The sequence below is a fragment of the Topomyia yanbarensis genome, chromosome 2 (genome assembly GCF_030247195.1).
Source record: "Topomyia yanbarensis strain Yona2022 chromosome 2, ASM3024719v1, whole genome shotgun sequence".
NCBI classification, from domain to species: Eukaryota; Metazoa; Arthropoda; class Insecta; order Diptera; family Culicidae; genus Topomyia; species Topomyia yanbarensis.
This window is the reverse complement of record NC_080671.1, coordinates 445,378,371-445,391,620: the sequence shown is the minus strand read 5'-3', so window position 1 is coordinate 445,391,620 and position 13,250 is coordinate 445,378,371.

Sequence of the window (13,250 nt, the reverse complement as noted above, 5' to 3'; positions counted from 1 at the left end):
TTGACTAAGTTCTTGTTTTATCGAAACGTCAAAATAAGCGAAATTCTGGTCCTGAATAAAAAAGTACCGTTATTTTCGGTACCATGCAAAACTTTTGATAAAGAATATATTTAACCTAGGGTTAAAACCAGAAACCTGTCCGGTAATAACCAGAGTTAAATGACACACTCAAGAGTAGAATGACGCAGTATAAGTAAACACAACTTGCGACATTAAAGTTGTTGATATTTATCGCCGATTCCCCAATCCATGCTAGAAGTGTATGTAGACAGGGACTCAGAAGCGACATGCTGTTTTTATGGGTTATACTGTTACGAGCGGAAATTTGGAACGAAGTTCTGATTAGTTTCCATTGTTCGCTATGTGCCGACATAATTAGTTTGCGTAGTATGATTTTTCTACAAAATAACGAACACCGGTTTAGCACATAATTTTACGCACGAATCGCTTCAAATGGTGAGAATTGTGATTTGCTGGCGAGTGTAACAAGAAGACCTGGTATCATAAAAGGAAGAAACCATGAAGTTCAAAGGATCAGTAAAACCGTACTTCAGCATAAAGTTACTGTACAGTGAATTGTGCGCGAGAAATAGTAGAAGAGAAAATCCCGTCTTGCAAACTGAGGATAGTTTGTTGATTTATTGTTGAACAAAAGGTTTCTAGTGTAGTATTCGAGTTCGAAGAAAGTAGCACCGTTAAAAGCGCGGCAGACCTCGAAATCAAATAAGGTGGCACTTTAGAAGGAAAATACGGTTAAATACGAAATATTGTTCTAAAGTGACATTAAACATGCCACGGCTAAATAATTTTCAAGCTGAATCCAATAAAGCGATGTTTTTAAAATATGGGGGTCACTGCATTCCAGGTTAAATAAAACAATGTACCCGCCTAGAAAATCAGAGGTTCATATTTCATTTAAAGAGTATGAATAATGCAGATCATTTAAAAATTAATAACACAAATCTAGACCAACATGTGAAATGAGCGGAAGACCAAATGAGAGTCTCTCTGTGTTTACTTTCTCTTTCGAATATTATGGCGTCAACATAAAACTTTCCAACATTGTTTCAATAAATATTGAAAGACTCTGATGTCGTCTAGCATATTATGCTAAGGGTTAAGTAGCAAACGTAGAAGCGGCCGAGTTATTGACGGAAGAGCCAGTAAACAAAGAGAGTCTCTCATTCGGACTTCCGCCCTTTTCTCATGTTGGTCTAGAAATAATACATGAAATTCATTAACGTCATTCGAAAATGAGAAAGCGGCAAATGATGTGAAAAATCATAAAAACCGCGGAAACATGTTTTTCAGCAGCTGAGTCTGACTTTGTGCTTGCGAATGACTTCTTCGGTATCTTCGTCGTCGCCAGAGTGTGGAATTGTAGTTGTGCATTTCGACTCACATGGTTGCTGAGCTGTGCGACAAGCACGTTTGCGCTTCAAAGCATTTTTTTATTCATTTTCGCTCTCCTTTTTGATCACGTTTTTTCGATTATCTACTTCAACTACACCTTGAATTATTATACCGTTATATTGTTTTTATCGCCAGCAAACCAGAGCTTCTGTATGTGCTTCCCGGGACAAGCCAGTTGCTTTAGGAGTTCATATGTGGGTTATAGTTGGCTTGCAAAGTCTTGTATATATAAATCAAACCACTTGGTTTTGAATTATACGACGTTTCGGCCGTTTTTGGCGGCCTTTATCAAGGAAAATTGTTTGTCGCTTTTAGATATTTTCCTTCAAAAAGGCCGCCAAAAACGAACGAAACGTCGGATAATTCAAAACCAAGTCATTTGATTTATATATACAAGACTTAAAAATTTAACTATAAAGCAGAAATCATCACAGTGGAAGAATAAATAGACCCTAAACATGGCGTTCATAAGGGTCACGAGAACTGTTTGGATTTTTTTTGCCTAGCTAGTGCAAATTTGGGTACTGGTTTAGATACATTTACTAACTAGACACCCAGTTGGTGCTAATTACTGACGAGATGAATTCGAATCACAAAAATCAAACTTCTCGAGTATTTTTACAAATGGACCTTTGGTAACAATGAGTGATTCTCTGTGAGGTCTTTCTCTTCTGTTCATTACTCGGCCATTTCAACATTTACTACTCTACTCTTTGCATAACATTGTAGTAAAAACCGTCGGCTTTCGATATGTACTGGAAAATTAGAACAAAGTGTTGTAATGACGTCGTAATAAACGAAAGAGAAAGTAAACAAAGAGAGGCTCTCAATGTTACTTACGTCCATTTGAAAAAGTACTCGAGACTTAATTTAAATTGTAGTCTGCTAGAAACCGCGAGCAGCAGCATTGTAAAACTCAAGCCCGGGATTTATTTGAAATTGGTTTTCGCATAAGTTTCATCATCGTTCAAAACACATCCGTGGAATTTTATCAGCACTTGGCCGTACAGCTAACGGGCCTAGGCTCTGATCGTTTTTTGTTGTTTGGAGCTACTGTTAGGTTGTTTACCTTCACAGTGACATTTGTAGTCTTCTCCCAGAAGGATTCGCCGCTCAGCTCAGCGGATGGTTTTTTCGCCGTGATGGCTATTTTTGACGAATAAACCAAAGATCAATTGTCCTAAGTGACCTTCTTGTGAAAATCCATTTCAACTAAGATTGAGGGGCACCGAGGGACACAGTTTGGAAACTGGATAAGGAGAGGATAAAAAGGTCCAGAATAGCTAGATTAGGGCTCTTATAGTTTATTGGACCCGGGGGAGTAAGTTTCAGCAGAAGTGGTCACACGCCCAACGTGCCCGCGCGTTAAATTGAGAAGATAGTTTTTTGTGTCGCAAAAATACCGATTCGTAGAACGATGACGCGAGTGAAATAGACTGGCAAGTTAAAAAACATTGTAAAACGTTCGTGTGATTTATGCGCGTAGTGTCACTCCCCGGGTCCTTTGGTGAAAATCAGACCTTTGTCAAAAATCGCCCGAATAGCTGCTGCCTCCAGAGATATCGCTCGGCGCTAGCTGCGTCCTTTCCTGCAACCCCGCCGAAGATCGGCCGATATCCAGTTTGCTAAATGTCGACCAACGAGCAACACGGCCGCAACATCACGCGGTGTTCCTGAAGGGTAAAATGCGCAAGTAAAAATCCTACCTATTGTGTGTTAAAATTATTCCCTACCAAACCAAAAAACTAAGTTAAAATTAAATAAAAATGTCTGGTCTTTTAGTGTAACTTAGCTGTCGTCTATTTTTTTGTAAAGTGAGTCAATTTGCTTGTTTCCGCTCAGCGATCTTTAAAGGGTTGAAAGTTCGCCCACGTGGAATTTCCTCTGGGGGCAATTAAAAAACGACCCAAGCCGGTAAGTAGCGTGATACGGCCACCTCGTGTACGGAAGTGCATTGTAACAACTTCGCACGGGAAATAATACGGTTGTACAGGGTCCGGCACTCGAAGTGTAACCAATTTAAGGTTGAACAGAGAATGGGCAAAAATCGAAAACGAAAAAAGCAGTTTTTTCCACACCGTGTGTTAGATCTTCATAAAAATAAATCAGCAGTACTGTAACAACATTCTACATAAGCTGATTGATTTTTATGAAGATCTAACACACGGTGTGGAAAAAAACTGCTTTTTTCGTTTTCGTTTTTTGCTCATTCTCTGTCCAACCTTAAAAGGTCATAAATTCGGTTTGAAATATTATTTTTATAAACTTTAAAGTACTAAGTGCGTGTAAAAATAATCAAAAATTCAGAATCAATTCACTTTTGCTCGATATGATCACCTTTTACCTTGACTATGGCCTTGCACAATTCGCAAGCTGCCCGAATATGACTTGCCGGTATTTTGGCCCACTCTTGGACATTCGCTTTCTTCAGCATCTCGAGGCTGGCGTATTTTTTACTTCGGACCTTGCTCACCAAAAAGACCCAGAGAGAATAATTCATTGGATTCGTGTCTGGTGAATATGAGAGCCACTATGTGGTCGAAATGATGTTCGGAACGTTGGTTTTCAGCCACTCTTGGCTCACTTGCACTTTGTGAGATGATGCCGAGTCTTGAGACAACGACCATGGTCTGCGACCGAAATGTTTGTCCAAGCAGCCAGCGGAACACTTTCCCGGTAATATGTCGCATTTTCTTTGACGCCAGGCTCGATGAAAACGATTGGAGAGCACCCATCTGCGGTTACAGCGGCCCAAACCATTATTTATGGCGAGAGCTGCCTCCTGGTGGCCAACCGATGACACAAATAGGGATCTTTAGGGGTGTGCGGGTTAAGGCATATTCTGATGCAGATTAGTACCGTGAGTTAATATCTCAGTCCTTTTTCAATTTTTTCGGCCCGAAACTATTGAAAAAAACATTTTTTAGTTTGTTTCCTTTTAGGACAATAACACATCCAAAACCATGCGACTTGCACGACCCTACAGGTTGCCTTATCAGATCTACCATAGTTTGCAGATGAAACTTGGGATGGCAGGTTGCTAGCGGATTGACAGAGTACCAGATCATGCTGTGTGGGGTGCTGTCCCGGTTAACAATGAGGCGAACGAGATATTTGCACATACGTCATTTAGTAGGACAACTGTCAGTTTGCTGGTTGAGTTTAATTTGGTTTTCTTAAGTTTAAAAATCATAAAAGAATAATTAAGGTTTAAGAATGATATGAGTGTACTCGTAAGGACACCCGCTACCAATACATATGAAAAACTGGCACAATTTTTCCAAATTAAAGATCCCTATTCTCATATTAATGGCGGGTCACGTAATCCCTATCGTTTCGAGAGTTCATGAATTGCTTAGTTTGAAAAAAAATTTCATCCGAAAGCACGATATTCGGAATTTGACCACTTTCGGCCAAGCGGGCCATTTCTTCGTTCTCTCAAGTCTACCTGACTGCTACTTCGGTTTGAGATAACAAATCTTTTGGAAGTTGTAAGGCTTGACCTTAGCTCATTTTCCAATTTGCATCGGATGCTACAGTCGGATACTTTCAATTCTTTAGACATTTGAATGGCACTTCCTCGTGGATTTGGCTCAAGTCGCTGCTATCTCACGTGATGTTGCAGTCTTTTGAAGCCCCCCTCCATGGTGTTTTGCGATGCTACCAGTAATATTATAACGAGTTATGGTGCGATGAACAAAAACTTTATTAATATTACTCACGAACAATCGCTGGTTGTAATTTTCCATCTAAATATAAAACAATCACGCTATTTTTTTTAATTCCATCGCTAATCACTTTTTTGCGTTCACTTTTGGCAAATGCTGTTGTACGTTAGAAAACAATACTCCGAACTACCATTACGCATTGTATAAATTGTATAAACAACTGATGTCAGTGTGACAGCTACGCGAACGGTCTGAAGTTGATTACACTTCGAGTGCGGCACCCTGTACATTTTAACAACTTCTTTCTTCTGGAAGTAAAGCAGTATTTACGCAATATAGATGTTGCCAATTGTAAAACCATAACTCTCGCTTTACGTATGCCTATACTTTATCTGGTATCATCTTGGGTTTTCACGTCATTTGCAGTTTGACAAGACCAAAATTTGACAAAACCATAATTTGAAGTTGGAACGGTCTATCCCTGAGAATCATCATAGGAAGGGCAATCCCTCGCTGAAAATACGCTAACAGATCCAGGGTGGCCTGACCTACCGATTTATCGGTAGTCCTACCGATTTTGGCCTTCCCTGCCGATTCACAAACGACCAAGGCAAAACTACCGATATTTTCTTATCCCTACCGAAAACTACCGATTTTTATTGATCTTGGAGACATCCTACTCAACATTCATTTTTGAGTTGGATTTGGTCTGAGATCTGTGTTTTCAATATTTTACAATTCTATGTCAACACTACGTTTTTGGGGCAACAACGCGGCCTATCGATAACTACCGATAAACTTTTAGTGACTTTACCGATATTAAGGAATTCTATCTGGCCACCCTGAACATATCTGCTATAGAGTACTTGACAATGTGTAACTGTATTAGTGTGTTCAACGATTTGTTTTCCTCCACCTGTCATAGGTGGAGGAAACCAAATCGAAAATAGCTTTTCGGTCGGATTATTTTCATCATGGAGCGTGACCAACCGGTATTGCACGTGTCCGTAATAAGTTTTACAGTGTCATAGAGCATTTCAACACCATTATAAATACTTTACGCGAGCTATTTCAAATGTTTAAATTGGCTGACAGTTTTATATATGACAGCTGGAGGAAAACAAACCCCCAATTAGTGTGTGTGAAATGATATGCATAGAACTCTATAGAAAAAGCCTTCAGATTGATCAATAGGAACAAAACAAAAAGAATCACCATGAGCTGTTTCCCAGTTAAACTCATTCCGGAACCGGTTCGGATTTCTGAATGGAGTCATTATGGATTCCAAATCGGATTCCGACTCAGAATCGGTTGTTTCATTTGATTTGGAATCCATACTGACTCCATTCAGGATTCCGAATCAAATTCCGAATGGTTTGACAGGGTTGTAGTAATAAAGGATCAATGGCGAAATAGACTCCCTGAAAATTAGCAGAGAAAAAACTAGTGATTGCATTAAAGGATGGTGTTGTGTCACAGCATCATTCTTGGTCGGTTCCTCGACATATCACCCAGTTAAGCTCAGCCGGAAATGAACTGGAATTCTGGCTGGTTCCAGTTCGTATTCCGGCTCCAGTAACACAACCGATTCTACACGCAGAAAAAAAATAGCATAAATAAACAAATTTTGGTTTTAAATAACAATTTTCCCGTTTGATATAGTGACAAACAAGATTCAGATTTGATTCTGTCAATACTCTTGGTTGAAATTACCAACTAATTCATTTGTTGGCTTTTCAGTAGTTTCAACAAATATTTCGTTTGCAACAACAAAATCATGATAAGTTTAACCGAACAAACAAGTTCGAAGAAACAAAAACAAATCTTTTGTATCAACCAAAGGAAAAAATTAAGCAAAGATTTTGTTGGTTTTTAACAAAGGGATCAGTTAGATCTAACAAGTTTTATTTTGATTAAACAATGTTTCTATTTAAAATGTAAATAGAAGTATTTGTTGAACTAAACCAAATACATGCTTTCGAAAAACGCCCATTTTAGTTTGAAACAGTCATTCGCCACGTTTTAGACTCAACTAAACGTTTTGTTGATTCAAAAAGGCCTGATTCTTCTGCGTGTAGTTAGAATCGGTTGTGTCACTGGAGCCGGAATACGAACTGGAACCAGCCAGAAGTCCAGTTCATTTCCGGCTGAACTTTACTGGGCATTTATATATCGATCATAACACGTAGTGGGTACACTGGAAGTAGTGGCTCGTGATCATGAGAACGTGAGAAAGACAATGAGAGAGAGAAAGAGTAGCGAGTGATCATGGTTAGAAAAACTCTAGTAAGAGAACTGCGGAGAGAAAAACAGCATTTTTGGCAACGTATGCCCCGGCATTGTATGGCAACACGTCCAATGTTATAACCCAGTAGGCAAATTTTCTGGCAGAGATCGCTCTGCTAGATTTCTGTAAGTCTTGGTTTGGCAGCCCTGTCAGATTTCTGCGCGCATCCTGTCGGGTAAGTTGAACTAGGGTGAACTCGATTTCACTAGCGTTTTCTGGCAAATTTTGACAGGAACCGAGCTAAACCCTGGCATAACTCGGACATAAACTGTGCAAAGATCCTGGCAATTCCTACCTGGTAGAATTTAGCACGAATCGAGCAAAACATCTGACAAAGATGTGGCAGGAAGCGTGCAGAGATCTTGGCCGTACATTTCTGGCTCGATTCTGGATAAAAGTGAGCAGCATCGGTTGGTTTAACCGCTTCTGTCAGAAACGGTTGTTGCATTTGAGCGAAATCGTTGCCAGAATTCTCGCACAAATCGCGCAAAATGCTCGCAGAAACTCTGCCAGCATCAATTTCGCTTTGCTCAACTTTTGCTAACTTGCTGCTTGCCACGCTGACCGGGAAGGATAGGAAATGTTCGATTGGATTCGTTTATTGACATCATAATGCGAATCAAATCGATCCAAAATGAAGTCTCCGCAATTCTCTTTCTAGAGTTTTTCTAATCATGGTAGAGTATAAATGTAACTGTGTTGCCAGTTCAACTGCAATTGTTCAATGTACTTCATAAGTTGATCCGGTAAGAATAAATGTATCAGTTACGATTGTAGACCACCGTCAGAGATGGTCGATTTTTCTCTGTGATAACGCGGTGAATTAAATTGTTTTTAGTATATCGCTATTGCTCGTTTTATTCATTCGGCTTGATGGTCGATTAACCTATTTTGCTGCTGTTCGCATGTCTCTGCAACCAGAGGAATAAATTGAATTCTTGGTCCCGCATATTCCGATTACAAGACGAATCGAACACACAACGTAGGGCCTAGGTGCCAGACGGAACAGATGGTATGATTCGTCCAACTATTTGCCAAACTAAGTATGAACCGTGTTAAAAAATTAGTTTCCAAAATTCGACACTATTTTGTCAGCAAGGTGTGACCCCCTCCTGTGTCAGCCAGCTGGAGCCACCTATAATAGTGACGGTCCTTTTATGTGCATCTTGTTAGACGTAAATATCTAAAAGTGTGCTTCGGATATTTTTTGTTTAGATTATTCCTGTTGCACCGAAAATTTCTGGCTATGCCAGTATTTCCCAGCACGTGTAAAATGTCAATCCCGCGACGTTTTGGTCATTTTATGGCGTTTTTGCTTGACCCCGAAATTGAGTCAGGTTCTAATCCCAACCGCTGTCAGTTCACACATTTTAACAGCAGTTGGGGTTAAAACTGACTCAGCTTCGCTTCAAGATAAAACGACATAGACTTTTCTACGGCTCATGTACGTACACGTCACATGACACAAATACTACATCACTAGCTGGTGGAAAATTATAAACAAAGCCGGCAAAAGCAAATGAGATTATTTTCAACCAGGAAGCTGCAGAAGTGTTCGTGAGACCGGGCGACAAGAACTCAATTAGAGTAAGTAGATATAATGCAAAATGGGTACAGGTGGGCACATTTCTTTCTATGTTTGAGTGCGGTTGTCAGACGCTAAAAGGCGCCTAAGAATCAGAGTGCTCGTCCGGATGTTTATGTTTACTTCTGTACTATACCCGTACTATACCTGTACTATACCTTTACTACACCAATATCAACCATACCCCAAACATAATATCAATTGACCCAACCTACGACGCCACATCGCATCTCAAACCGATAGTTTCCCACGACTCGAAAATCTTACATCGAACATGACGAAACCATACCACACGAGAATTACTGACAACGCTAAAATAAATCAAACACTCAGACCATGAATTCCAAGCATAACACTTAGCCCCATTGGCACAAAAACCCACTTCGTACAAAAGACAACATGTACAGTACCAAAGAACTATGTTTTTCACAGCTAGTAATAATCAACCAAACACATTTCTAAAACAGACCTGCATCTTTAGCACCTCGAAAACAGACCTACATCCAAACCGGAAAACTGATCTACATACAAGCCACAGAACCAAACTTACGTCCAAATCTCAAAACATACCCATATTTCTAGCACGCAATAAAAACAACACAAACTTAAGTCCAAAACCAAGAACGAAACCTCAAACTTTGACCGTAATAAATCATGCCTTCCGAACGGTAAAGCCATAAGCCAGCAAATTTCAACAAACAAAACATTGACACACATTAAGACAGCCAGCACCGACTAAGCCATCAAGGTCAGCTCAAAATACCGAAGTAAACCGAACGAGAGAACATGACGCGAGAGAACTGACTATTGAGATATCTGACGTTTAAAATACGCACATTGAGATCTCGCATTTTTATACTACCGCCCTCCCCTTAAGCCCAGAAGCGGTTTGTTTTCCTCCCAATTCTCCGTGTAAATGATTTGTTTTCCTCCCAATTCACACGTCAAAACGGCGAAATACCAACGCAGCTGGATAAGTCAATTCGACTTAGCCCCTCCTTTCTCCATAAACAAATACACACATTGGCGAGACAGCCATAGAACAGCCATAGAAGTAACTTTAGACATAAGAAACATTCATGGCGAGCTTTCGAAGCCCCACCCGTTAGAATGAAGCTAACTATCTGATAGGAAAATTAGCTTTAAGGTTTACATGTATTAGTTAGTATAAGTGGATTAAGTTGATGAAATAAAGAAAGAGTTTTTCAACAGTTTTTAACAGTACAGTTGAAACAGTTGAGTTTCAGTGCAATGTCCTAAACGAAGAAAGTCCCCCAGAAACATAAAATAGTGAATAATGTTATACTTGTATAAAAACTAAACATGTATAATATACTTCCAATGCCAGGACGCCATGTTCAGTTATACAAGCATAAAATTAATACACCTTTCTTTCTCTTCATCTTGGATATAATCGAAGACTACATATTAAAAAGACTGATATCTCTTTCCTTCCCCCATACAAACGAGAAGCGACAGAGGTTACAGCGCCTCTATTGGAGGAAGGTAGGAAGCTTAATGTAAAAGTGTATATGTGTGTGCATCACTATGGGAAGTACCACCTTTATCCGCAAGAGACAGAGTTGCCAGTCTTCTTGATATGCAGTCTTCGATATAATCCCAGGTAACCAACAAGCATTAGTGTATGCAGTAAAGTAGCGTAAAATTTGCATTCTGGATGCTTCTTGCAGTATGCTGGCATTCGTTATGCATAACTGTTGTTAATCAGCATTTGAAAAACTGTTTAAAAACTTCTTGCCAGTAAGCAGCAATCTGAATGCACAACAGTAGTAAAAAAGCATTTTCATAGCACAGCAGTAATGTAGTCGTATATTTTGCCAAAAGCGACTTTTAAATAGCATTTAAAACGACTTAAGTGCTTATCAAGTAGCCGTTAAGACGCATTCAGCATGCTTATTGGTTACCTGGGATGCACCAACGACACGACTAGACACTTGAATTCAAAACTGTATCGCAAATATGGCTACCCCTCAGTGACTCAGGTAACTGGAAAAGTCAAATTTGACATTTGATTTGAAAATGTATGAAGCTAGCAACATTGACGAAAATGTTTCTTAAAATGGCCGTTGTTATTGGTGCAACCCCTAGTTACGCAATGGAAAAAATGTGACAACAAAACAAACCGATAGCAATATGGTAAGTATTCGAACAATTTATAAATCTATTTAATCGTTCAATTTTTTTTTCTACTGCGGCAAAAATGCACTACGATAATATTCTGTTGTTTTTTTATCTATATATCTATCAAATATATGGGCAATTGGACGGGCGATGTGAACTGTGTGGTCACTAATTCCGTTTACTATGTATAATGTCGTATTTTACCGAAATCAGCATAGTGATCGATGGAGCAACGGTAACGGAACCGAAATAAAATCATTCTTTGGCTATTATCACGCCCTTGTTGTTGGTCATTTTGTGCAGCACTCGTTGAAAGCAGTGCGTCATCAGTCGTCGGCAATGAATAAAAGGCCAATGGATTCCCTAGCGGCTGGCACAGCACAGAACGCAACAATTTCTTCCCATATTCGAAGTTTTCTCCCTATGCTTTTTACTATTCATGTCGAAGTCACGTTATCCTGTAACGCAGTACGACAAACCAAACAAGTCGTCGGATTCATTATCACCAGAGAAAGCCGCCTTCGAATCAACCCGATGCGTTTACCTCGCCAGAGAAAGCCGCCTTCGAAACAACCCGATGCGTTTACCTCACCAAAACAAACAGTAAAAACTGGACTGGAAATCTGATTACGCAAAGCTAGCTGCTAATTGTATTCATAAATTAAAATTCTACTCCGCATGTATATCGGCCAAACAATAACCCGATCGATCACCAAATAATTTCATAGAAATTTAAACTTCAGCGCTTCGTTATATGAACTTGTTATTACCTAAACATTTTTCGGATAAATAAAACCAGTTATACATAATTCATTAAACTTTATATTTAAATATCATTCTTGTGCATCAAAACAAACAACACTGAAACTACTGTAAAATAATTGCATTGGGAGGAACTGCGGGTTGGTTCAGTGGTTTTGGTTAGAAAGCAACTACTTCAAATCCTACAGAATGTCTTACAGGCACGAGGGTTTCAATGAGAGTGTTTCATTGAGTAGTACGTCGCATCGTTAAGTGCAGCATGCTCCGGATGAAACACCACCACTCCGATTATAGCCAGCAGCAAAGTACAGTAGAGTCGAATGTCGTCCATCCAGATCACAATTTACGTTCACCGAATTAGAGAGTACAATCTGTCGAGCCGTGTTAAGATCACCGGCTTTGATTGCTTCCTAGAGTTAGCACTCTAGATCGACTGTCTGAAGGCAGATCTTGAAAAAATATTTAACGCATCCTCTAACAAACTGGGCGGCCCTGCAGGGATACAATGCTTGTATCGATGTTGTACGACAGCAACAGTCGACAGGCTTAAATGCCATCTTCTCTAGCGCATCGATGTAGCCTTGTTTGACCGAGTCCATCGAGTGCATCCACCTTGGCATCGTGACGCAGAAGTACGTCCATAATCTCGTAGTGTGAATTATCAGCTGAAATGTGCAACGGTGTTAAGAAGTCTTCGTTTTTCTCGTTCAACTGGCACCTTTACGTATCAAAATTTTGAGAACTTGTTTTCGCTTCGGTTACACTGAGTGGGCTACTGCATGCGATGGTGTGTCACCACTGTACGGGTGTCCAATTTTTACATTTTGGGCTGAGGTTCTTTTTCAGTCACTGAATATCAACCTGACGAGCATCCAACACACAGTGCTCCTTATGTTCATCTGAAAATTTACGTTCGATATTTAACATATTACTATATATTATAGGTTAAACTTCTACTCACATGTAATTTTTTCCTGCAGTTCCCGTTCAGTTCGGTCACCTCAAAGTACCAAAGGAACTGGCATTGTTCTTGGCATGAACGTCGACAGCGTGCTGCAGCAGCATCACGACCCGCATGCGATTGTAACCGGCACGCAAACGAAGTGGGGTGGATTCGCGTCAGTCACTTGCACGCGGTGTCTAGCAGCTCATCCTTTCTGTACTTACCCGACTTGTACAGGTGTCTGCCAAATCCAGAGGAACTTTATTTTTCGAATTCTCTCGAAAACAACATGATTCTGATCAGCGTCATGTTGTAACATTGTACAACGTAGTGGTTGTTATGAACAACCGAAAATCAAATAAACAAAAAAGTGTTGCTAAAGAAATTATTGTTTTGGCAGTATCGAGGGGCTACTCAATATACTGGTAACTGGCGGTAAATTATTCGGAC